The sequence below is a fragment of the Phyllobates terribilis genome, unplaced genomic scaffold, assembly GCF_046119375.1.
Source record: "Phyllobates terribilis strain yellow unplaced genomic scaffold, ASM4611937v1 Scaffold_3__8_contigs__length_932513732, whole genome shotgun sequence".
In the NCBI taxonomy this organism is placed as follows: domain Eukaryota; kingdom Metazoa; phylum Chordata; class Amphibia; order Anura; family Dendrobatidae; genus Phyllobates; species Phyllobates terribilis.
In genome coordinates this window covers 243,524,109-243,549,775 of record NW_027362763.1, presented here as the reverse complement: position 1 = coordinate 243,549,775, position 25,667 = coordinate 243,524,109, and the positions used below count along the sequence as shown (strand labels likewise).

Genomic DNA, 25,667 nt, shown 5'->3' with positions numbered 1-25,667 from the left:
ATTTATGGTGGCTATGAGGGGCTCACACTGTATATATGTAGGCTATGTGGGGCTCACAACGTATTTATGGAGACTATGTGGTGCTCACACTGTATTTATGGAGACTATGTGGGGGGCTCATACTGTATATAGGAGGCAATGTGGTGCTCATACTGTATATATGGAGGCTATGTGGAGGGCTCACATTGTATATAGGAGGGTATGTGGGGGATTCATGCCATATATAGGGGTCTATGTGGGGGCTCATACTGTATATTGGAGGTTATGCGTGGCTCACACTATATATGAAGGCTATGTAGGGCTCAAGCTGTGTATATGGAGGCTATGTGGAGCTCACACTGTATAAGTGGAGGCTATGTGAGGCTCATGCTGCATATAGAAGTCTATGTGGGGACTCACACTGTATATAGGAGTCTATATGGGGGCTCACCCTGCATATAGAAGGCTATGTGGGGCTCATACTGTATATTGGAGGCTATGTGGGGCTCATACTGTATGTAGGAGGCTATTTGGGGGCTCATACTGAATGTTGGAGGCTATGTGGGGGCTCATACTGTACCTTGCAGATTATGTGGGGGCTCATACTGTATATAGGAGGCTATGTGGGGGCTCATATTGTATATAGAAGGCTATGTGTGGGCTCATACTGAATGTAGGAGTCTGTGTGGGGGCTCAAACTGTATATAGGAGGCTATGTGGGGGCTCATACTGTATATAGTGGTCTGTGTGTGGGTTCATACAGTATTTAGGGGGGCTGTGTGCGAGCTCATAAGGTATATAGGGGGTGTCAGAATTCTTCATTCTGCTCAGTATTAAGTGATACAATAAATATTAATATAAATAATCATAATTTAGATGTTAATATTAATATTGAATTAATTATAGCCTATTAGTGCAGTCCTTCACAACAGTCATGGTCTCTCATGTGGCCCCTCAGGAAAATGAATTGTCCACCCCTGACTTAGGCTAAAATACTCCTATGTAGAATACATCTGGAAGCATTAAGAGCATTCATTACAATTAATCGGATGGGCACAGGTGCAGTCCTCCCAGTCACTGCAATATACAAACAAGAGCGCTCATGGGACAGCTTAACCCAAGAAGATGTGCAATGGAAAGGTCAAAACTCTGAACTCTGAACCGAAGACTCCACCTGTTAGGAACAAATATGTGGGATGAAATAAGGAGCTTTCTCTTGAGAGTTCGGTAATAAATGACATTTCGTTTGTTAAGTTTAGACAACAGCAGCATCATAACATTCATTGTCATGAGTTGCTCTGCTGCTCTTTAGACCAACAAGATGCCAAATGACTCAATAAAACCGCACAGTCCTGACATTTTTGGTATAAAAACTTAAAGGCAAAATAGATCCATCTGATGAAGGGATTGTGCATCTATGATTAAAGGGGTATTCCCATCTCCAAGTGTCCTCAATTATTGCAAGTCTTTAATAGTATTAGTCTTTTTATATGGGCTAAAGGGACTTTTTGGATCCCTTAGGCTTCAGGGCCCAGGTGCAATTGCAACCCTTGCACCTTTTGAAGTTACGCCCCTGCCAGCCATGATTGACAGCAATCTCTGTATACTCACTCATACAGAGAAAACTGTCCATCACTAATTAGGACCGCCTACCTGACTTTTAGTCTTTAGCCATGAGCTATGCATGTGAATGTAGATGAACTATAATATTTATTAGTGTTTACTAATTGTATAAGGGTTGCTGCATAGATGTTGTGGATGTATAAAAATTCTAAATCCAGATATAGCAGCCATCATCTGTAAATAACATTGAATAAGAGCGGTCACACTACTGAAATAATGAAGATGTCGTGTTTTGCAATGATATTAATATAATGCACCGCCAGTATGTACAGTCGCCATTATATGCAATAAAATACACATCATTTATCTTTTGTAGACTTAGAATATTTTTGTGATTTACCTGGATAGGTACTTAAAAGGGTTGTCTGGCCTTACAGTACAAGTCTGAAGTTATTCTATGTGACTTCTGGCACATGACCACATGCTGACTAGTGCCAATGTATTGAGTGAGGCCGGACACGTCTAGTCGGTATGTGGCCAGAAGTATGCAAATCGCATTTATGCAGTCAAATGACCGCCGCTCACAGCTCCAACCTCGGAGAATCCTCAATAGAGTGACTACAGATTTGTAGCCTATGTCCGGACAACCCCTTTAATAAAATCACTTTGCCGAATATGTTATGTAGCTTTGCGGTTCTTTGGTAATTGTTTATAGGGTGCAGAAACATAGCTCAGTTTTTAGGTAACCTTCATTAAACATAAAATAGACCTACAGTATTGGCAGAACTTATTACACTATTTTCATCAGTTGTAGTTAACTTAGCACAAATGTGTTCATCCTTATTTCTGCTCAAATTAAGTTAAAAGGTTGTCCCATGAATAAATGGGTCATTCAATCAGTAGATAAAGGAAAATGAATGCACCACTCCAGCGGGGGGGTTTTTTCAACGCTGGAGTGGTGCTTCTTATCTTAGGTCCCTGTCCATATTATTATACTTACCCACTGGGGTCTTCACTTCTTATTGGCGTGGCACCATCCTGTGACCGCAACTTCTGACTAACCGGAAGTCCGAGATATTCGTCACAAGCTCTCAATGCAAGTCTATGAGAGCCAGAATGAGGATCTCATAGACTTGCATTGAAAACTGACCAATCCAGCAAATACTAGAGTGATCCTGCAGATCACAAACTGCTGGAGACCGATGGGAGCGGTAGGTGAAGGTAAAGACAGTGGCGGGTAAGTATAAGACTGGGTGCAGATTATAAGCACCACTCCAGTACTGCAGTAAAAAAAAAAACGCTGGAGTGGTGATTTAATCACTTCCACAATTAGTTGTGTTAAGGGCAGAGATAAACCTGTAACGGTGCCCCTGATACATCCTGGCAGAGATAAACCTGTAACGGTGCCCCTGATACATCCTGGTACCTGTCTGTGCGCAAAACTGTAGAGGTGCTTTGCTGCTGGTCATACATATCATTTCTATTGATCCCACAGAATTGGCTCCTCCATGCTGTTGATTTGTATGACATTACTCTGCATTGTGTGTTCCTTTCATCTAAATAGGGATTGTATGTGCAATAGCACAAGACCTTTCAGTGCTTTATTTTCTATTATAATTTGATTAAACAGCACTTTTATTCATGGTGCAACCCCTTTATGGACTCAAATTTCTCACGAAACCATAAAATATCGCACCATGTTAGCTAAGCAATTAAACTGCTGCAATTTCCATTACAACAACTGAGTGGACACATACTGTATATAGCATAAACATTTTCTAACAAAGTATCACAAAAACAGGTTTTTTTTAAAGCTGTAAACACTATATAGTGACACTGCAGTAGTGACAGTGATGAAAATCCAAAGGACTGATTAGTATCGCAGGTACAATAATTAAGAGAGATAGGCAGCTATTTAAGGATTCTAGATAGAGCAGGAAGAAAAGCGTTAATTTTCAAAATGCGTTGGATGTTATCTTGATCTATTCATATTTCTGGAGCCCCCAGTGATGTAAATAAAAAGCGTTTTCACCGAAACATGCGGACTTCAGAGAGATGCTACCAGCCGGAGCTGGATCCCTACCTGAATTGAAGCAGTATCTCACCACAAACTAGACAAGGACACCATTATTTGTATTGGACTTACCCAGCAGTGCCGACATCAGCTTTCAAACTACTGAGATACTAAGGTCAGTGTACTATGTCATTTGTTACACTATACATAAAAGTTAGGATCTTAAGTAATTGTAATTAGGTGATATAAGATGGGTTCACTTATGGATAATCAGACAATTGTGCAATTTTATACTGATCTCTTTTTTTAAAAAAAGTTGATTATCTTGGGCATAAAAAGGATTGCAAAATAAATGAAAAAAAATAGTACAGTCACTTGTGACAAGCAAGCACACTCCTTATCTGACAGACTGTAAAAATATTGTGCTGGCTTGCTGCTTTCTAGTGCATTAAGAATGAAAAAATGTGTGATTGAAATTCATATGCAGCAAGAAAAATGGCAGCTAGATACCTAGTCTGTATTACTTATCAATCATACTGGCACTGCTGCTAGCACCTCTCCTATGTTGATCTCCCCTCTTTCTCTCCCCTTTCAATTTAATTTCTGTATTATTACAGACTACTACGCTCATCTTCCTCAGTGCTGCAGTTGTACATTACATTACTGTCTGGATTATTACAGCTTTCTCTTCCTATCTGTCGCTGATTCAATATTTTGAAATGTGTAAAATGGTGTCGGACATTCAATTTGCTCATCTCTACTAGTAGCTTTAATTTTGGAACACAGTATATCCCTAAAGCACAAAATAGAGAAGTTATTTCGTTTTACCGTATTTTTTAACACAAATGAGAATAAGGAGAGGAGTAAATGTCTAAAGATAGAAAAAAAACTGCCTCTGATGCTGGTGTGAACAGAGGCATTCAAATGCTTTCTGAGACTTAAGTACCTACTGTAGGTAGCCAAAGTGCTGACATGAAGACTGGAAGGGGATGCACAGATATTGTTCATTAGATGCAAGTTCTGTCTTAACATGTTAGAGCATGTAGGCCATCCCGTGTGACCCCGGCTGTGTTTTGCCGCTGATTTCACAGTAAAACAAAATATGAAAATCAGGCTAAAATGAAAAAAATATGTAAATATATTCAGGACAAGAAGCTAAGCCCAGGTTTTATCATCAGATAGATGCACTGTAAAATCAAATGCAATGCCAACTTCAGGTCTTTTCTAAGAGTAAGCCTGAGAATGTAACTTCATTAGTGGTAAAAATCAAAGGCAGTTAGAAAGCTGAGTAATGTTTGTGGTCTGGTTTACAATACACAAGTGGAAAGTGGTTCTGATTTATTAGCTCACATCATTTGCAATATCAGTCCAGTTTCCTTTCCTCTCTAAAGAAAATGTGGGTGCACTCTTTCTTTTTGGCTAAGTGCCCACGATGCAGAAATGCTGCATATTTTTTCCGCATCTCCCTGGCAGGAAAAACGCATGCGGCTTTTACATGTGTTTTTCCCGCCAGGTAGAAGCGTTTGTCAAGCATTTTCGCATGCATTTCTGCATGCGGGTTATCAAGCGCTTTTCCAAGCGATTTTAGCATCACTTGGATAGTGCTTGACAACTTGGTCACACTATATAAATCCATGCAACCGGTCGCGTGACCTGTCACATGACTAAATGACGTCATGGAAGGTCCTTTCACACCACCGCGAGCCGTACAAGAGACCGGACGCAGTGGAGAAAAGACAGGGGGCCATCAGAAGGTGAGTATAATGTTTATTTTTTATTTTCAATTCTTTTTTTTACAGGTTCTATGGTACCTGGGTGTGGAGGAGAGTCTCCTCTTCTCCAGACCCGGGTACCATCCGCACATTGAATCGCTTAATATCTGCATGTGCACGTGTAGTCATGCGGATATTAAGCGATTCAATGCAAGTCAATGGTGGCAATTACGCTGCATTTTCGCAAAATTAATGGACATGCTACGTATTTTTCCGCAATGATAATCCGCAGCGAAAATTTCCGCAGCTTGTGCACAGCACATGCGGATTATCATTGGGGACCATGGGGCACATATTGCCCAGCGTTTTTTAAGCGTTTTCGCTGCGGAAATTCTGCGGCAAAAATGCTTGAAAATCACATAGTGGGCACGCAGCCTTTCACTTTCATATTGGGCAATGGCGTGCATAGCCGGTCATTATTACAGATTTAATAGAGGTGAGTGAACCTAATCAAGGTGAATTTAATTTATTTTGAATTTGACAAAGAATTTAGATTCGCCAGAACCTATTTTTTTTCTATTGAATTTGCTCAAATCTAAAAAAAATGTCTGCCAATAGGGCAGTCAGGGGCCAGGGAGATGTAAAAATAAAAAATATATACATCCCTCATCTGTCCTGGCACTAGAGCTCCCACCTGTTTCTCCGCACGTTTGCTTCCTCCCTCGTGTTCTAGTCTTCTCTACCGTCTTCACTTTTTGGCGCTTCTGGTGCTCAGTGAACCCCAAATGAGATCATAAATGTCATGGAGCAGCAGAAGTCACGACTTCATGGGAGGGATCGTGAGCACAGGAAGCACCAAAGTGTGAGGAAGGCTGAAAATGGAAGATTGGACTGTGGCACGAGGGAGGAAGCGAGCCACGGAGGAATGGGTTGAGAGCTGCGACCCCAGGGGAGGTGAAAGGTGTGGTGAGTATAATATTTTTTTATTTTTAAATCCCTCCATTTATTATCCTTTGGTGTTTGGAGAGATGTTAGAGCAAAATAAACAGCTTTTATCAGCAATTTGATTTGCATCAAATCAAATTTTCCTTGTCAAATTCTAGCAAATCTAGAAAAATTTAATCTGGTTAGTTTCACTCATCTTTAAAATTTGTTATAAGAATCTTCTTCATAATACTATAATATAAAAACTGACAAGATGAGTATCTGATGAAATTTAGCATACATACTTTATGCTCCTCAATAGCCAATGTACATGATTGTATTCATCCTTGTCCTGTATAAGGATGTTCCTTTCCTCTACACCCCAATATCGTTGTTTTTTTCACTCAAGGGTAGTAATTACAATATTATCTATATACACAATATATTTAGTGGTCACTCTATTTAGTACACCTGTTCATTAATGCAAACTTAAGTTGTGTTTTCCTGAGAACAAAGTTACTTTTAATCAATAGATCTTGGAATATTAATAAGTTCCACAATTGGATGTGTTTAAATAAAATGTTCCTGTGCTGAGATGATCTTATAAATGTGCCCCTGCTGTGTACTGTGTAATGGCTGTGTCTGACCGTGCAGGAACATGGTCTGATCATACCACATCTCCTGGGCAGAGGTGGAAACAAAAGAGTATACAGACATTACAGCATGAGGTCGCAGTTTATTCTTTCTTAGTGGTAAAAGATTGCTTAAAAACAGGCAGTGAAATTTTTTGCCTCACAGAAAGAATCCGCTATGATCCCCTGCTGTAATGTCTGTATACTCTTTTGCTTCCTCCCCAGCCCAAGAGATGTGGTATGATCAGACCATGTTCCTGCACGGTCAGACACAGCCATTACACAGTACACAGCAGGGGCACATTTATAAGATCATCTCAGCACAGGAACATTTTATTTTCATCACATCCAATTATGGAAGATTGCAAGATGTGTTGATTAAAATGAATGTTGTTCATGGGACGACCCCTTTAAACTTTGAAGAAACAACTTTATGCATTTCCATATGAAGACATAGTTATTGAAAGGGCATTCTGATCACAACCTTTTAATGAGCTATCCATGGAATGATTAAGTAATATCAGATTGGTACAGGTTTGATACCTGGCACTGTCAAGGTAAAATATATATATTATAGAATGAATTGTGAATTAATATAAAGATGATGGAATAATCTATGTGTATGTATGTGTGCAAATGTGTACAGTACAGACCAAAAGTTTGGACACACCTTCTCATTTAAAGATTTTTCTGTATTTTCATGACTATGAAAATTGTACATTCACACTGAAGGCATCAAAACTATGAATTAACACATGTGGAATTATATACTTAACAAAAAAGTGTGAAACAACTGAAAATATGTCTTATATTCTAGGTTCTTCAAAGTAGCCACCTTTTGCTTTGATGACTGCTTTGCACACTCTTGGCATTCTCTTGATGATCTTCAAGAGGTAGTCACCGGAAATGGTTTTCACTTCACAGGTGTGCCCTCTCAGATTTAATAAGTAGGATTTCTTGCCTTATAAATGGGGTTGGGACCATCAGTTGTGTTGTGCTGAAGTCAGGTGAATACACAGCTGATAGTCCTACTGAATAGACTGTTAGAATTTGTATTATGACAAGAAAAAAGCAGCTAAGTAAAGAAAAACGAGTGGCCATCATTACTTTAAGAAATGAAGGTCAGTCAGTCCGAAAAATTAGGCAAACTTTGAAAGTGTCCCCAAGTGCAGTTGCAAAAACCATCAAGCGCTACAAAGAAACTGGCTCACATGAGGACCGCCCCAGTAAAGGAAGACCAAGCGTCACCTCTGCTTCTGAGGATAAGTTTATCCCAGTTACCAGCCTCAGAAATCGCAGGTTAACAGCAGCTCAGATTAGAGACCAGGTCAAGGACACACAGAGTTCTAGCAGCAGATACATCTCTACAACAACTGTTAAGAGGAGACTTTGTGCAGCAGGCCTTCATGGTAAAATAGCCGCTAGGAAACCACTGCTAAGGACAGGCAACAAGCAGAAGACTTGTTTGGGCTAAAGAGCACAAGGAATGGAGATTAGACCAGTGGAAATCTGTTCTTTGGTCTGATGAGTCCAAATTTGAGTTCTTTGGTTCCAACCACCGTGTCTTTGTGCGATGCAGAAAAGGTGAACAGATGGACTCTACATGCCTGGTTCCCACCGTGAAGCATGGAGGAGATGGTGTGGGGGTGCTTTGCTGGTGACACTGTTGGGGATTTATTCAAAATTGAAGGCATACTGAACCAGCATGGCTACCACAGCATCTTGCAGCGGCATGCTATTCCATCCGGTTTGCGTTTAGTTGGACCATCATTTATTTTTCAACAGGACAATGACCCCAAACACACCTCCAGGCTGTGTAAGGGCTATTTGACCAAGAAGGAGAGTGATGGGGTGCTACGCCAGATGACCTGGCCTCCACAGTCACCAGACCTGAACCCAATCGAGATGGTTTGGGGTGAGCTGGACCGCAGAGTGAAGGCAAAAGGGTCAACAAGTGCTAAGCATCTCTGGGAACTCCTTCAAGATTGTTGGAAGACCATTTCCGGTGACTACCTCTTGAAGCTCATCAAGAAAATGCCAAGAGTGTGCAAAGCAGTCATCAAAGCAAAAGGTGACTACTTTGAAGAACCTAGAATATAAGACATATTTTCAGTTGTTTCACACATTTTTGTTAAGTATATAATTCCACATGTGTTAATTCATAGTTTTGATGCCTTCAGTGTGAATGTACAATTTTCAAAGTCATGAAAATACAGAAAAATCTTTAAATGAGAAGGTGTGTCCAAACTTTTGGTCTGTACTGTATATGCACATGGATTATGTCAATAGTTAATGAATATATAACTAACAGTTTCTGTTCTTATTGTAGGCATGAACAACTAAATGACTTCCTGGGAATGACATATGCATGTGCATGGCTGATAACAGAGAAATTCATGTCGAGTTGGCAAAGATGGCGCTGAGAGACGAACTCACCCCTCCCATCAGAATTCCTAAGGCGCTACTGAGGCCAAGAGATACATGGATGAGCAAATTGTAGTGTGCCAAGTTATCAGAAAGAGCAATGAATTTTACTAATCCCACCCAGGAGTAGAATACTATATAACCCCATGTCTACGTAATAAAGTATGCCCTTTTGTGTGGTTCAGTCTCTGAGTAAAGTTTTTCGACCAGATAAGCAAATTTGGTTGATTAGCTTCTTTGCATGCACTCAGACATCTTTAATTTGGAGGAGAGCAGTTACCTAGTGTATCTTAAATTGGTGAAACCTCCACAGCACCACCACCTTTCAGCTGTTATTTGCTTGGGCAGTTGCAGGATGTAAACACTTCGAATGGAGTTATACTCCGCAGTTCCATTCAATATACTGTATAGGAGCCACTGCTGGAGACTGCAGAACAACTCCTTAAAGGGCAACCACCTAAAATTTGTTTTAAGGACAAATTTTTCATTTAGTAAGAATAGAAGCATAACTTAAAGGGTCTTGTTTAAATGTGTAATTAATAGAGATTTGCGGATCTATTGAGAATCAAATTTGGCAAATCATGCAGATTTTACAGGGAAATTTGATTTGCACTAAAGTTATTGAATGCAGATTAAATGTTTTTTACTAAGCTCTGGGGTCTCTCCTAACTACAGAACATAATAAAGATAGGATGTTAAAAAAAAATTAATACCTCACCACCCAGCTGTCCCGCCACCACAGCAGAAAGCTGTCCGGTCCTTTGTGCCTCTCCTTTTTACCTTCTCTCATTCCACACATCCTCTTCACTTCAGGACAAGGCCAAGACTTCAACACAACTAAGCCTCTGACATTTGTGTGCACCATGCTACCACTCGGGTGATGCACGTCTTAATGTGGTGACTTCACAATGTGCACCATAGCGGCATGGCACACAGGGACATCAGAGGTCTCATTGTGTAAGAAGTCCAAGCCTTGAGTGAAGAAGCTGAATAGGATGCTCTCAATTATGGAAGGGTAAATGAATACATGCTGACAGGTGAGAGATGTGGTAAGTATCATTTATTTCTAACTGTTTGCTTAGTCCTCTATGGTTCAGAAAAATGGTAGCTGAGCAAATTACAGTAATCCGTATTCTGGAGAACACAAATTTTTAGAAAATTTGACTCATTAAAGGGTTTATTGTGACTTACAGGATTGCTGCTTCCAATAGGTAGCGCTATAGAGTTCAAGTCCTTTTTTTTTCTGAAGAGGCAATTTGCATAGAAAATTTGAGAATTCAATTCCACTCGAATAAATTTGCTAATGTTTAATGATAAATGTGTGATCATTGAGGGACCCACCAAAAGGACTCTGACTTATTAATTGGTGTAAAGGGGTCCCATGTCACCCTTTCCTCCTGATGGCTCAGCATGTGTGGTGTACCTTTATTTAATGTCTATGGTGCTAACAGAAACAGCTATATGATGTTGTCAGCTGGCTCTTTCAAATCAACACATTCTCAACCTCTGCTCCATACATACTCTTCCTCAAAGCAGTCCTGCAGTTAAAGAGAACCAGGAGCTTGGGAACCATTATAGTGACCAGAAGGGCCCCCAATGATCATATATTTGTCACCTATCCTTTGTTTAGATGATAAATGCCCATTATAGAAACTCCTTTAAAGGGAATCTGTCACCACCCTGGGCGATATCAGACCTCTAATATGGGCATACAGGTGATAGAAAAGTAAATCTATACTTACCTGTATGGCCCATAGCAGAGATCTGATTGCAGAGAAATCTGGTTTTATAAAGTCTGTTTTCCAGAGGCTTGGCGTCCCGGGGACGGGAAGAAATCCCCTCCTATCTGCTTACTATTCCCCTAAATCGCTGCCTCTGTGCTAAATTACCATATTCCCCCCTCCCCTTCAAGTCACAGGGCCCTGTGACAGGCCCTGTGACGTGCCCTGTTCTGCCTCCCCTCCCGCACATGCGCAAAGCGCCGCCCCATTTGGCAGCGAAGCAGAAGTCTCAGTGACTCACCGTCGCTTGTACAATACAAGGCTGCGGCACAGTACGCAGCCAAACGGGGCCGAAGGGAGACAAAGTGCGCTCCATGGGAGCGGCGCTTTGCGCATGCACGGGAGGAGAGGCAGAGCAGGGCACGTCACAGGCCCTGTCACAGGGCCCTGTGACGTGCTTGGGAGGGGGGAATATGGTAATTTAGCACAGAGGCGACGATTTAGGGGAATAGCAAGCAGATAGGAGGGGTTTGCTTGGCGTCCCCCGGATGCCAAGCCTCTGGAAAACAGACTTTATAATACCAGATTTCTCTGCAATCAGACCTCTGCTATGGGCCATACAGGTATGTATAGATTTACTTTTCTATCACCTGTATGCCCATAGTAGAGATCTGATATAGCCCAGAGTGGTGACTCATTCCCTTTAAGGCACAGCCTATTGAAATGGAAATTGAATACAATGCAATAGCAGTAGTGGGGTGAAGAATTTTGCATAAATCGCACAGGTCCAGGGACCTCTTCTGCCTTGTATCAGTGATTCAAGATCTACAAGGTATTATAGTGTTAGGAAGGCATCACTGGTATCCATTAACCACCATCTAAGCAACCCTTAAATGCTACTGCCTATCAAAGTATTTTTGTTAAAGCGGAATTATCACCTACTGAAAAAGTTCCTCAAGTAAAAGCAAAGTACTGTAGTGCACATGTGCCGGCCCTCTTTGGCCTTTCCCCATGCATGCGCAGAACAGTATTTTGCTCTGTTCTCAACAGGGTAGAGAGAAGTACACCTGCACAGGGGCACGAAGGGAAACACTGTGGATGGCGTAGGACGCGTCATCCACATGAAGCAGTGAAAGAGGACGGCAATCAAAAGAAGAGAGGAGGTGCTGGACAAAGACCAGCAACACCCATCCGACCAGACTGCCACGTAGGTGAGTATAATAAAAAGGCTTTTTTTTGTTTTGCAGGGAGGCTTGGAGACTTATAAACAGCATTCCACAATGGTATAAGACAGGGCTAAAAGGTGGTGGCCGGAGGTTATATGGGAAAAACCTGGTGACAGGTTCCCTTTAATGTTGATAAATGTACAGTAGAGTATTTGCACCTAGGATGGAGTCATCCTATTGCTGCATATACCGTATTTTTCGGACTATAAGATGCACTTTTTTCCTTCAAAATTTGGAGGAAAGTGGGGGGTGCATCTTATAGTCCGAATCTATACTTGTTACTGTGGCTGTGAATGGGTGGGGAGCGGCAGCGGCGGGGGAGCGGGGCACAGGAGGCAGGAGCCGGCGGCTGCAGCTCTTGCATGTGCTCGCTGTTAAAAGAAAATGAATATTCAGTGCTCCCCACGCCCATGGGCATGGGGAGCACTGAATATTCATTCTCCTTAATAGCATGCACAGTGTAAGCCCAGCCGCCAGCTTCCTGCAGCGACTCAGCGATCCAAGTGAGCCGGCAACTGGGCTGACACTGTGCGCGCTATTAAGGTGAGTGAATAGTCACTACTCCCCACGTCTATAGTCCCGGCGTGGGGAGCAGTGACTATTCCGGCAGCTGATCTCGGCATCTGAGGGCACATGGTATCATGCGTGGCTCACACGCTAAGATCAGCTGCTGACAGAAGAACAGGACGCAGCGCTGGAGCAGAGAGAATGAAGGTGAGTAGAATCCTTTTATTTTTTTTTGTGTGGAGCGTGATGGGGATGAAGGGTGGCATGCATACTAGAATGGGGGTGCCATGCATACCAGGATGAGGGGTGCCATGCATACCAGGCTGGAGGTGCGATTCATACCAGGCTGGGGGTCCCATGCTTAGCAGGCTGGGGGTACCATGCATACCAGGATCGGGGTGCCATGCATACCAGGACATGGGTGCCATGCATAGAAGAATGAGGGGTGCCATGCATACCAGGATGGGGGAGCCATGCATACCAGGATGGAGGTGCCATGCATACCAGGATGAGGGGTGCCATGCATACCAGGATGAGGAGTGCCATGCATACGAGGATGAGGAGTGCCATGCATACCAGGATGAGGATTGCCATGCATAACAGGATGGAGGTGCCATGCATACCAGGATGAGGAGTGCCATGCATACCAGGATGAGGGATGCCATGCATAGCAGGATGAGGAGTGCCGGGCATACCAGGCTGGAGGTGCCATGCATAACAGGATGGAGGTGCCATGCATACCAAGCTGGGGGTGCCATGCATACCAAGTTGGGGGTGCCATACATAGCAGGATGGGGGTGCCATACATAGCAGGATGGGGGTGCCATGCATACCAGGATAGGGATGCCATGCATACCAGGATGGGGATGTGGGTGACATGCATACCAAGCTGGGGGTGCCATGCATACCAGGATGAGGAGTGCCATGCATACGAGGATGAGGAGTGCCATGCATACCAGGATGAGGATTGCCATGCATAACAGGATGGAGGTGCCATGCATACCAGGATGAGGAGTGCCATGCATACCAGGATGAGGGATGCCATGCATAGCAGGATGAGGAGTGCCGGGCATACCAGGCTGGAGGTGCCATGCATAACAGGATGGAGGTGCCATGCATACCAAGCTGGGGGTGCCATGCATACCAAGTTGGGGGTGCCATACATAGCAGGATGGGGGTGCCATACATAGCAGGATGGGGGTGCCATGCATACCAGGATAGGGATGCCATGCATACCAGGATGGGGATGTGGGTGACATGCATACCAAGCTGGGGGTGCAATGCATACCAGGATGGGGCTGGGGGTGACATGTATACCAAGCTGTGTGTGCCATGCATACCAGGCTGGGGGTGCCATGCACACCAAGCTGGGGGTGCCATGCATACCACAATGGGGGTGCCATGCATACCAGGATGGGGGTGCCATGCATACCAGGATGGGGATGTTGGGTGCCATGCATACGAAGCTGGGGGTGCCATGCATACCAGCAAGTGGGTGCCATGCATACCAGGATGGGGATGGGGGTGCCATGCATACCAGGATGGGGATGATGGATGCCATGCATACCAGGATGGAGGTGCCATATATACCAGGATGGGGGTGCCATGAATACCAGGATGGAGATGGGGGTGCCATGCATGGCAGGATGGGGATGATGGGTGCCATGCATACCAAGATGGGGGTACCATGTATACCAGGATGGGGGTGCCATGAATACCAGGATGGAGATGAGGGTGACATGAATACCAGGATGGGGGACAATGTATACCAGGATGGGAATGGGGCCATGTATAAAAGGGAGGGGGGCATATATAACTGGATGGTGACATATATATACCAGGATATAGATACAGAATTGGGGGACAGTATCCCTATAACAGTGTCAGCAGCAGACCCCTTCCCCCATAACAGTATGACCACATATTTTGCTTTAATTTTTTTCTATTTTCCTCCTCTAAAACCCAGGTGTGTCTTATGGTCCAGTGCATCTTATAGTCCGAAAAATACGATACATTAAATTAAATATATACTCGGGACTACAGAGAAGGAAAATGACTTGGGTATTCTGGTTACAAGTAAGCTGAGCAGCAGTTCTCAATGTCAAGCAGCAGCTGCAAAAGCAAACAAGATTTTAGAGTGTATAAAAAGAGAGATAAAATTAGATCCCGTGATCCCAACATATTGTTACCACTTTATACGTAAATCACTGGTGAGGCCACATCTAGACTATGTGATTCAGTTTTGGGCTCCACATTTTAAAAAGAATATTCAGAAGTTTAAGTCAGTTCAAAGACAGGCAACTAGATTATTACAAGGGATGGAAGGTCTCTCATATGATGAGAGTTGGAAAAGTTGAGCTTGTTTAGCTTAGAAAAAAGACGCCTCAGAGGAGATCTCATTACATGAATGAATATACTGTAGGTGTGGTCAGTGCAAAGAAGTGGCACATGACTTATTCCTTCCAAAGACCATACTAAGGACCAGGGGGCACTCATTACAGGTGGAAGAAAGGCGATTCCGGCAGCTGAACAGGAAAGGATTCTTTAAAGTCAGAGCAGTCAGACTGTGGAATGGCGACCACAAGAGGTAGCAATGGCAGACACTATAACAGCTTTCAAAAAAGGGCTGGATGATTTCCTCAATATACCTACCATTCTGGTTATAGATAATTTAGTGAAAATAATGTATAATTAGTGGAGTAAGGTTGAACTTGATGGACCAAGGTCTTTACTCAACCTATGTAATAGTAACTATGTAATTATGTAATTATGTATCACATGTTCGCTCATATGTGCTTTGCATACTTGTGGTCACGTGCAGACTAGTTAATCTTCCCACTTCTCTGAATGCTAATGTTAAAGCATTAAGAGAAGTGGGGAGAGAAGTTAGTTGGTATGGGACCACAAGTAGGCAAATTGCATATGAGCGATCACGTGATGACATATCAAACTGACAAGCAGAGCTGAAACCAGCGTGTATACTAAGCACCAATAGGATTTTGCCTGAGACTGTATAGGGCCTAATGAAGATTAGCTCTTCCATATACAGTATGGTAGCCCCCACAACTCCTCTATATACAGTATGATGGCCCCCAACTCCATATATACAGTATGATGGCATCCTCAGCTCTTTATGTACAATATGATGGCCCTACAGCTCCCTATATGCAATATGATGTCCCAAAAGCCCCTCTATATGCAGTATGATGGCCCTTACAGCTGCCAACATACAGTATAATTATTATTATTATTTATTATTATAGCGCCATTTATTAAATGGCGCTTTACATGAGAAAAGGGGTATACATAGCAAATACACTTACAATAATCTTGAACAAAATGAGTCAGCGACTGGTACAGGAGGAGCGAGGACCCTGCCCGCGAGGGCTCACAATCTACAAGGGAGGGGTGAGGATACAGTAGGCCCCACATCTCTCTATACACAGTATAATGGCCCCCACAGCTTTGTTCATGCAGTATAAGGCCCCCCAAAACACCTATATACCGATTAATGTCCCCCTCATCTACCTCATCTACCTAAACACAGCATGTGGCGCCAAGAGTTATGGGGCCCTACAACTCCACTATGTACAGAATGGTTCCCACAGCTCCTCTTTATACAGTGTGGGGCCCCACAGCTCCCTTATATACAGTACAGGGGCACCACAGTTCCCCTACATGCAGTTTAGGTGTAAAATAACTCACATATATAGTATGGGGGTCCCACAACTCCTATATATAGTATAGGACAGAGTACAAGTACAAGTATTGACTGATAGAATCAGAAAAAGGCATTATCACCTCACCATGTCCCCCCTGTGTACTGCTCTGGACTCTGCAGCCTGTGGTCTGAGGCTCTCCAAGGAAAGCGCCTGTCACATTCAGTCTCAGATGCACTGTCTGAATGGAGGAGGAGGTAGCCTTTGGCGCTCTCCTCCACCATTGTATTCAACAGTATCTGTATCCACAGGATTCAGATGCCATTGAAATCCAGGCAATAACAGGGCCTCTAATTCGGCACCAGGTTCTCCCTGACTCCGGCGCCTCATAGTGGCCACGAGTTCTGCTGCTATGGACATCCCTGAAGGAGAGGCCAGTGCTCTAGTGGATCAGTCTGACATGACGCTGGCTCCCTTCCCAACCAGTTGTTATCTCCCAGAAAAGAGAATCTCACCATATTTTGTACTAACTCTATTAAGATGAAAACAAAACCTGTATCCCCGTAATACTGATTGAAATCATCCAATTTTCTAATGACATATATTTGAATAAAGTCTTATAATTTCATCTACTATCAGCTTCTATGTTTTTATCATAAGCGATTGGTCCTCTTTAACCATGCACCTCTATCTTTAAAGCAACAGTCTACCAATCTTGTAATGGCTAAATCCAGAGCACATGCTGCTTCTACAAACTTGATTATAGGCTCAGTGTGATTCAATAGCCTTCAGTCAGTAAATCTTTAAAAAGGCACCTTTGGTATGAAATTTGGACTAGGAGACATTGTACTTAATGACTGTAAGTACATGTTAAACAGCTGAATATGCAACCAGTATATTCTGACAGTGGACCAAGAATAAGCCTTAATTTTGCATTTATTCTAACCCAACAACCTCTAATGTGTGATGACATTGGTGACAATACATTTAGAGTAGACTATGAGAAAGTGTCATATCTGGGGGAGCAGGCAAGGTATTTGCCCAGCACAGCCAACAGGGGGACACCATCAAGCTGGATAATGCAGCAGTCTGTAATATCACCCAGGCAGCATTTTGCCGCCCCCCAGGAGTGGGAATTCAATTGTACTCTTGTCTTTCAGAAAATGTATGAGGAGACAGTATGGGGAGCAGGGAAATGTGTAATGAGATACTGTGGGGAGGTGGGAAATGTGGACGAATACAGTATGGGGAGGTGAAAATATGTGAGGAGATCAGGGGGAAAATCTGTGGGGAAATAAATAGTTTGGTGAGGGGGTCAATGTTTAATGAGAGAGTACTGGGAGAGGGACAATGTGTGGAGAGACAGTTTGGGGACGGGGAACATGTGAGGAGACAATAAAGGGGGGGAGTGTGAGAAAGCAGGGGAGGGAAAATGTGTAAGGGGCAGGATGGTAAGAGGAGAAATATGTGAGGGACGGTATGGGGAGGGGCAAAATGTGTGGAGGGTCAGTAGGGGGAGAGGGAAATATGTGAGGGGGCAGTATGTGCAAAGGAAAAATGTGTGAGAGCACAGTATAGAGAAGAAGGAAATGTGTAAGGGAGCACAGTATAGAGACTGGGTAGTGTAAAGGGCAGTATGTGGGGACAGTGTATGTAGCCACAGTATGTAGAGTGAGGGTGGGGAGTATGAGGAAGAGACACAGTATGGAAATGAGTAGATTGTGTGGAGACCAAGTACTATAAGGACAGTGTGAGAGTCATATTTTGTACAGGGAGCACAGTGAGGGGCAATCATTCAGGGGCACAGCATAGTGCAGATATTTTTATTCAGGAGCATTATAATGACACTGTTATTTTTAAGGGAAGTATGTTGGGATGCACTGCAGAAAATCGGAGAAAAGGGACATCTGCAGAGATGAGCTGTACTTGTAAAAAGTCATCATGGCATCTGTACAAGTTGGATATAAATATAAAGAGAACAACTCCAATCAGAGAAGATGTCGCTTATAATGTACCTGAGTGTAAATGTTTATTTCTGCTACTATGTCTCATTAGTACTGAGGTTCCTGTATGTTCCACAGTCTGAAGATGGCTGTTAACAACTCCCAGTATCTCCTTACCATTGTTAAGGACATATTTGGAATTGTAGGTTCATGTGATACAATTGTATATGGGGCTAACTTGACATTACAATTGGTTACTATACTAAGCTTGGCAATGTATTCATGTACTATTAATGGGTCTGATGCTGTATTCATGCAGTGTTGGTTGTTCCGGTGATGTATTCTTGTACTGTTGGGGGTTCTGGTGATGTATTCATGTCATGATGGTAGTTTTAGTGATGTATTTCTATAGCGATGGTGGTGCATTCCTGTACTGTTGATAGTTCTGGTGATGTACAGTATTTCTGTTCTATTGGTGGTTCTGGTGATATATTTCTGACATCTGACCTTTACTTAAAAATTGATTGCAGTACTAAGCTTAGTGCTGTTTTCATGTACTGTTAGTGATCCTGGTGATGTATTCATGTATTGATGGTGGTTCTGGTGATGTACATTCTGTACTTTTGGAAGTTCTGGTGATGTATTCTGTTCTGCTGGTGCTTCTGATGATGTTTCACTGAACTGATGAACGTATTCCTGTTCTAATGGTGGTTGTGATTTTGTATTTCTGTAGTATTGGTAGTTCTGATGATGTATTTCTGTACTGTGGATGATTTTGGTGATTATTTCTAACATCTGACTTGACATTACAATTGATTTCTGCACTAAACTTGGTGCTGTATTCATGTACTGATGGTGCTTTAAGTGATGTATTTCTGGACTGATGGTGGTTCTGGTCATGTATTTCTGTTCTGCTGGTGCTTGTAGTAATGTATGTTTGTACTGATGAATGTTGTGATGTCGTATATCTGTATTTTTAATGGTTCTGATTATGTATTCCTGTGCATGGTTCTGATCCAATAGACATGTAACAATCCATAACTAGTCAGATAATTTGATAAATGGCTATGTTAATAAAGTATTGTGTTGTCTGACAAGTTAAGGATTACTACATTTGTATTTATGTTAGGAGCATCAATTATGAAATTCAGCACTGTAGCATGCCAAATGCTAACAGCATGTAATATACTCACTATCAGGATTGAACTCATTTGTGCACTTTTCAGTGGTCAACATATGATCACTCATATGCGATTTTCATCGTTACGGTCATGTGACAACTAGCATCTCTTTCTGCTTCTCTCAGTGATGCAGAGGCTGTAGTATTTATCTGAACATTGAAAGAATTAGGAATAGCAGCTAATCGGCACATGACTGTAAGTGCGCAAATCACATATGAGCGATCACATGACAACTCCTCAAACAGCTTATGCTGTGTATAAGAGCGGGAACAAAACTAAATTTTTGCCCCAGGTGCAGGAAAACCTAGATCTGACTCTATAAAAGAAATAGAACAATCAAAATCTAAAATGATTCTGATATAGTATCTTTCTATAGATGGCCATGTCACTGCTTATTCAACTCATTATGCAGAAAGATGAAATGCTGTAGAGATTCCATTAACCAATAAAGCCACTTAAAGCTAGACTTTTTTGTATATAATTTACAGGGTAAAGTATTGTGAAATAAGATGATCCAAAGTGATGTGATCATAAGAAGGCTAGAAACAGCAATTAACAATTCCATCAGTCTTCCACATTCCAAGTTCATCCGAGGTCACTTGATCTGGAATCACAATGGAGTTTTTGATGCAGTTTTTGAACCACACAGAAGTAGATACAAAAGAGCAGAGATGAATCAGTGTTTCCTATATACTTTTCCTTATTTTTGGATCCAGTTCTAGCTTTGGTTTAAAAAAAAACTGCATAAAAAATCATCACAATAACTGCATGAGTAATTCCATTGCAAAAGTTTCAATAAGTATAAAGATTGCTAGCATGAAATTAACCATTCAGTTTTGTGACCAAAGAGTTGCCCAAAATATTGCATTGGATATTCTTGAACCTTAATCATTCTTTGAGTTTATGTTATAAAATCAATTGTATATATTTTAAATATGACAGCATACTGGTAATGGCCATCTACATTTCTGTAGCATCTTAAACTAAGTCATTTGTTGCCAATTTCCATAATATTTCCATATTACTTATTGGAAATGCAAAGCTTCACCACTACTAATGCATGGGTGCAGCACAAAACACACACTAACTTACAGCTGGGAATAATATCAGAGTGACTCAATTGTGTCTCATTTTTAAGGTCATGCATCTGCATTCCCATCTGTGCACCTGATTTGAAAGGTTTGAAAAGCAATAATGGTTCTAATAAATGGTTGATTTGGGACTGATAGAGTAAAAAGAATAGAGATGAAGTTGTAAAAAAGCTGGAGCCCTTATAATGTGCCAAATACAAGATCCTATCTGAATATCCATGCAATTTAATCGTCTTAAAGAGCACTTCCCTAAATTAAAAACCATCAGTAAATCTATAAGGCGTGCTTTATTGAACTATTCAAAATTAAGCTCAGCTACGACTGTTTCTGAGAAAGTTGGGTGTCAATTAATATGACAGTAGACCTCAAAAGGCCAAATACGCCTACTTATTTAATGAAACGTAGGCAAAGGGTGTTTCAGGGCATAGACGGAATCACCATCGAAAAGTATTGGAAAGCTGGGTGACAACTTCTGTGGAGGCTGCGATGGTGGTAAATTTGTTTGCCACTCGGCTTTTCTAGAAATAGATAGATTACAATAAAATTTGAACAACTTGTCAGGAGAGGGCAACTCAAGGACTTACTGTCTATTTACTGATGATTCTGTGTCCTACAGGAGAAAATACTCCTTAAAAAGGTGAACACTCAAATAGCTCAACGATATCCCAACTCCCTGCCCACAAATTGGAAAGGTACAAGCTATACTCATATATATATGTACATAAATTTGAAGACATTTTCCTTCAAGCATCAAATAAATGTATCCAATTAATATGATAGATATTCAGAACTGTTTGTACTATTGTGTTACATTCCAGAAAAATTGTGAGCCTTACTTTCTCCAGTGTATAAATACCATCAAGAGAGTCATAAATAACTGGTCAAAAAGGCAATAACATAATGTCCTCGAGAAATGTTAGCAGTTCATTAACCCTAGCACTTCATGCTCACAGGTATAGACTACTATGACATATGATGGTCACATTCACTTGTCAGATTTTATTTAATATATAACCTCCTATTTTCAAAATAAGCATGTATCTAATTTTATCGTGAAAAAAATGGTTCCTTTAGAGTCCTTTAACTAGTGTGTTAAGTTCATCGTTTTGTACCCAGTATGTTTTTACAGTAGATTTTGCTTCTAGATTGGAGACCAAAATTAAAATACTGATTTGCCTGAGGGTGCCAGGGTTACTATGATTTGGGTTACATTTGTGCCTTTTTTTTTGTTATTATCATAAACAAATCAAAAAGCATGTCAGTTGAAATGAAAGCATTTCTTGACAATCCCACCATTCAGCGGCCAGAGCATCCTCTTTTATCCATAGCCACAAGTGCACAATGAGGTGAATAAAAAGGGTAAATAATTCATTCTTGACCTGTGCTGACTTCACATTAGTGTTGCCGGTCTGAAAACCATCATTTATGTGCTCACTCAAGCCTTTATTTCACAGGGGGCTCTCTCTCTAGTCTCTCTCCCATATAACCATATATATGTATGGATAGTAATATATATAGCCTACCCTAAAAGTTCTATTCTCTGAGTCCTACAGAAGTGAAATGAGCACATATGTTTCCACAATCTATTATTCATAATATCCCAAAGCAAAACAACTTAGCAGCTGGCGGTGTGATAGAAGGCGAAATTCTTCTAGCAAAGCTTCGTGAAATACTATATTCTACTCTAAGCATAAACAAGAGATTACTTGTCTAAGGTAAAGCTTTAATTTGACTTGGTAAGAACATTTACACAATATGCACTAAAGAACATTGCTTATAGTCATACACTTATACCTGGGATAACATGTACGGATACTGTATATAAAATATGGGTAAAAGTGGCTTGAAAATATATATCGTACACATACATACCCAAGAAATAATGCCCAGATGAGCAGTAGGATAATGTGACTTTATCAGCAGAAGCCCTTTCTCAGGGTTGGTCTCAGTGCAATCTGAAAGAATATTTCAGCACCATAAAACAGACTGTCTTTCTTTAGCTAAAGTGCATTTTATGATGAAGTAGTCCACAGTGTAAAATCTTGCATCCTTTTTTGACGGTATCCTTTTAATCTTCACAATCAAGGCTTTGGCCTTTAAAGTTGACTACAATGTTACAGTAGAAAGAGAGAGAGAGAGAGAAAAAAAAGAATGTTTCCTCTTTAAATCCAGATGCAACAATATGAGCACATAGATAATGGGTGTGTGCCAATGACACCCTGTTCTGTGGTCCAACACAGGAGAGCTTGGATAATATTTCTCCACTTTACTACACAGAAAATTGCAGCACCATCAAATGCAATCACGCTCGGCTGTCTGCGGTGCCTCATTTGAATGTACACTGAGGAGGCAAAAATACCCCAAAAATATTACAGCCGAGCCCGTAATCCATTGAAAATGGCTTATTCCTCGTGAAATGATGTGTGTTTCATTCCTACTTAGATACTCGAATGGTTGTAAGCAGTCTGGCTCATGGAGTACTCCCTCCCCTGTGACTGCCGGCAGACTTGCACTCCCTCTCCCTTTCTGGCTGCTTTAGTCTGTTGATGCTTTTGTAGTGTAGATTAATCAGGGATAGCGGAACAAAGAAAGTGCCTACCTTCCTCCCAAATATATTGTAGCCAGTCTCTTCTTTCGCTTTGCAATCCGTTCTCTTCCACCACAGAGAGCAGAGAGCATTCCAGCACCTTGGACAGCTCCCGCCAGTCAGGCCCATTGGAAATGTGTGGAGAACAAGCAACTGAAGAAATTAGCCACTGAACAGAGCACCATCATTCCACCCTTCACCATCATCTTCAGCAAAGCATCCCAAATCACCCGTCCGCTCAATCAATGATCAGAAAAAACATAGGAGCCACATGAAAAATGACAACTGATTCTCTCATCCCCCTTAGGTTTTAGTCATCAGGACAAAATGAGTAAGAACAAAGACTGCAGTCCAAATAAACCTTTAGCCCGTGATGCTCCTACAGAAAACAAGCAAGCCTTGAGCTAGAAGGAGCATGTCTGAATCTCAGCGTGCTCGCCGGCCTTCCTGACATAGCTTTCGCACTCTCTTCCTCATTGTACAGCGGTGAAATGCATTCAATTCATGCTGACGTATATCAGGTTGCTGCTGCTGGGGTAAAGCTGGGAGGAGCACATTAACCTCGTCAAAACAACCCCCCACCACCTGCTCCCACTGCATAAATACAGAAGGGCTCCAGAATAAAGCTGCATAGATTATCCCATGTGTCTAAACACTTTTCTATCAGGAAGGGATAAATATTCTTAGGGCAGACACTGATTTCGTGCTTTCAAGTGACATCTCTCGGTGACTTTGCATAGAAGACACAACAAATATTCTTTTATTATTACTGTGTCTTTAAACTTTACTTCCCACAAACAAACATCCACATGTGTTTGCTGTGTTTCTATCAACATGAATGTTCTATTTACAGTTTTTTGTTTTGCCTTCCACAGTGACTGAATGCACTAGGCATATATACTGTGTGTATACAATATATACTGTACTGTATATACACTACTCCTCAGCATTGAAATTGCAAAACCGAGAAAGGCTTCAAATGAGAAGCAAGTACCTGGGTGAATAAAGTCCACCTTTTTCACTTATTTTCTTTAGAGTGCTACTTCCATTCTATTTTTTTTTCTATATTTGGAGGCTTTTGGCTGGTTGCTTGTAGAAGTATTGCAACAAAATCAGGACTCTACCTCTATTTTTCCTTATTACAATATATTCTCTATATATACACTCTTCAACATTGAAATTGCAACACCAAGAAAGAGTAGTCGTGAAAGTATGGAAATCATTGCATCAATAGACGTGATAAGCAAAGCAAAGAAAAAAATGGACACAACATTTTCAAAGTATCTTGATTTTTTTTAAGAAACACATGCACTTTGCATGGTTGCCTGAGGAATGTTCTGTCACGCTAAATATATTTGAGCAGGCAAATCGTGAACATCCTCTGCTGGCAGCTCCCTTTGAAATGGACAACCAAAGACATCCTAGATGTTCTTGACGGGGGACAAGTACGGGGCTGTTGCAGGCAATGGTAGCATGTTTAGGCCACACAGGCAGCTCACAGTAGCATGAGCAACATTCAACCTGGCATTTGTTGAAAAACGGCTTCAGTGATACTTTGCAGAAATGCCTGTACTACTGGTTCCACAACCAAATTAATGTAACATTGAACTGTTAGTGTACCAAAATGAGAATTAGAGGGGTCATAAATTTTGATACTCCATACCATAATCCACAGAGTAGGAAAGATGTGATTCTCCCTTATGAAGCCCTATTCATGGCATTGTCTCCAGCTATCATTGCATCCAAGACAAAAGCATTGTGATCTTGCTCTGCACCATGCTAGCCTTTGAGAGCAGTGATGTGAGGTCAAAGAATATGCCCTGATGAGGGAAGAATTGAGTGTACATATAAAACAAAAACAATACTATAGGCACTTAGTAGAAAATGTGAATAATATAGCAAAGCAAGGTGATAATTATGCTTCCACCATTTAGTGTGAGGAGAACAGCAGAACTCAACCTCACAATCCAGTGGAAACTCATGGGCAGGCTTGGTCTGGCCTGGCGGGGCGCCGGGAAATTTCCCGGTGGGCCCCTGGCCCCTTGCAGAGGGAACAGGAGAATTAAAAAAAAAAAAAAAAAGTGGTTGTGGGCCCTTTAAGGGCACGCGCACGCACTTTCACCGCCGCGATGCCCAGGACAGTAGCGGGAGGGGCCTGGGAGCAGGAGAGCAGGGGCTGCACTGCAGCGTCACACTCAGCAGACAGGGCCGCACGTCTGCTAAAAGTGACGTCACAGCGCGCCCTGCACTGCAGTCTCCCACATTAGGAGCGTGTCTGTACACTGTATGGGCTGGAGAGAAGGCAAGGTAGTGTAATATTTGTGTGTTTGTATGTATTTTTATGTATATGCTGCCTGCATGTGTGTGTGTGTGTGTATGTGTATATGCCTGTGTGTATATGCCTGTGTGTGTACAGTGTGTGTATATGCCTGTGTGTGTATATGTGTGTGTGTACAGTGTGTGTATATGCCTGTGTGTGTTTATATGCCTGTGTGTGTGTATAT

At 41.8% G+C, this 25,667-nt stretch overlaps 1 protein-coding gene across 1 annotated transcript in view; it reads right to left on the bottom strand.

Moving 5' to 3' along the window:
• NYAP2 (neuronal tyrosine-phosphorylated phosphoinositide-3-kinase adaptor 2) overlaps window positions 1-23,715 on the bottom strand; it is a 321,145-nt gene extending 297,430 nt beyond the window's left edge. Inside the window, exon 1 of the mRNA XM_073674695.1 lies at window positions 22,449-23,715. The gene's annotated coding sequence lies outside the window, so the exon portion shown is untranslated. The remainder of the gene's footprint in view (window positions 1-22,448) is intronic.
• Between the last annotated feature and the right edge of the window lie 1,952 nt (window positions 23,716-25,667).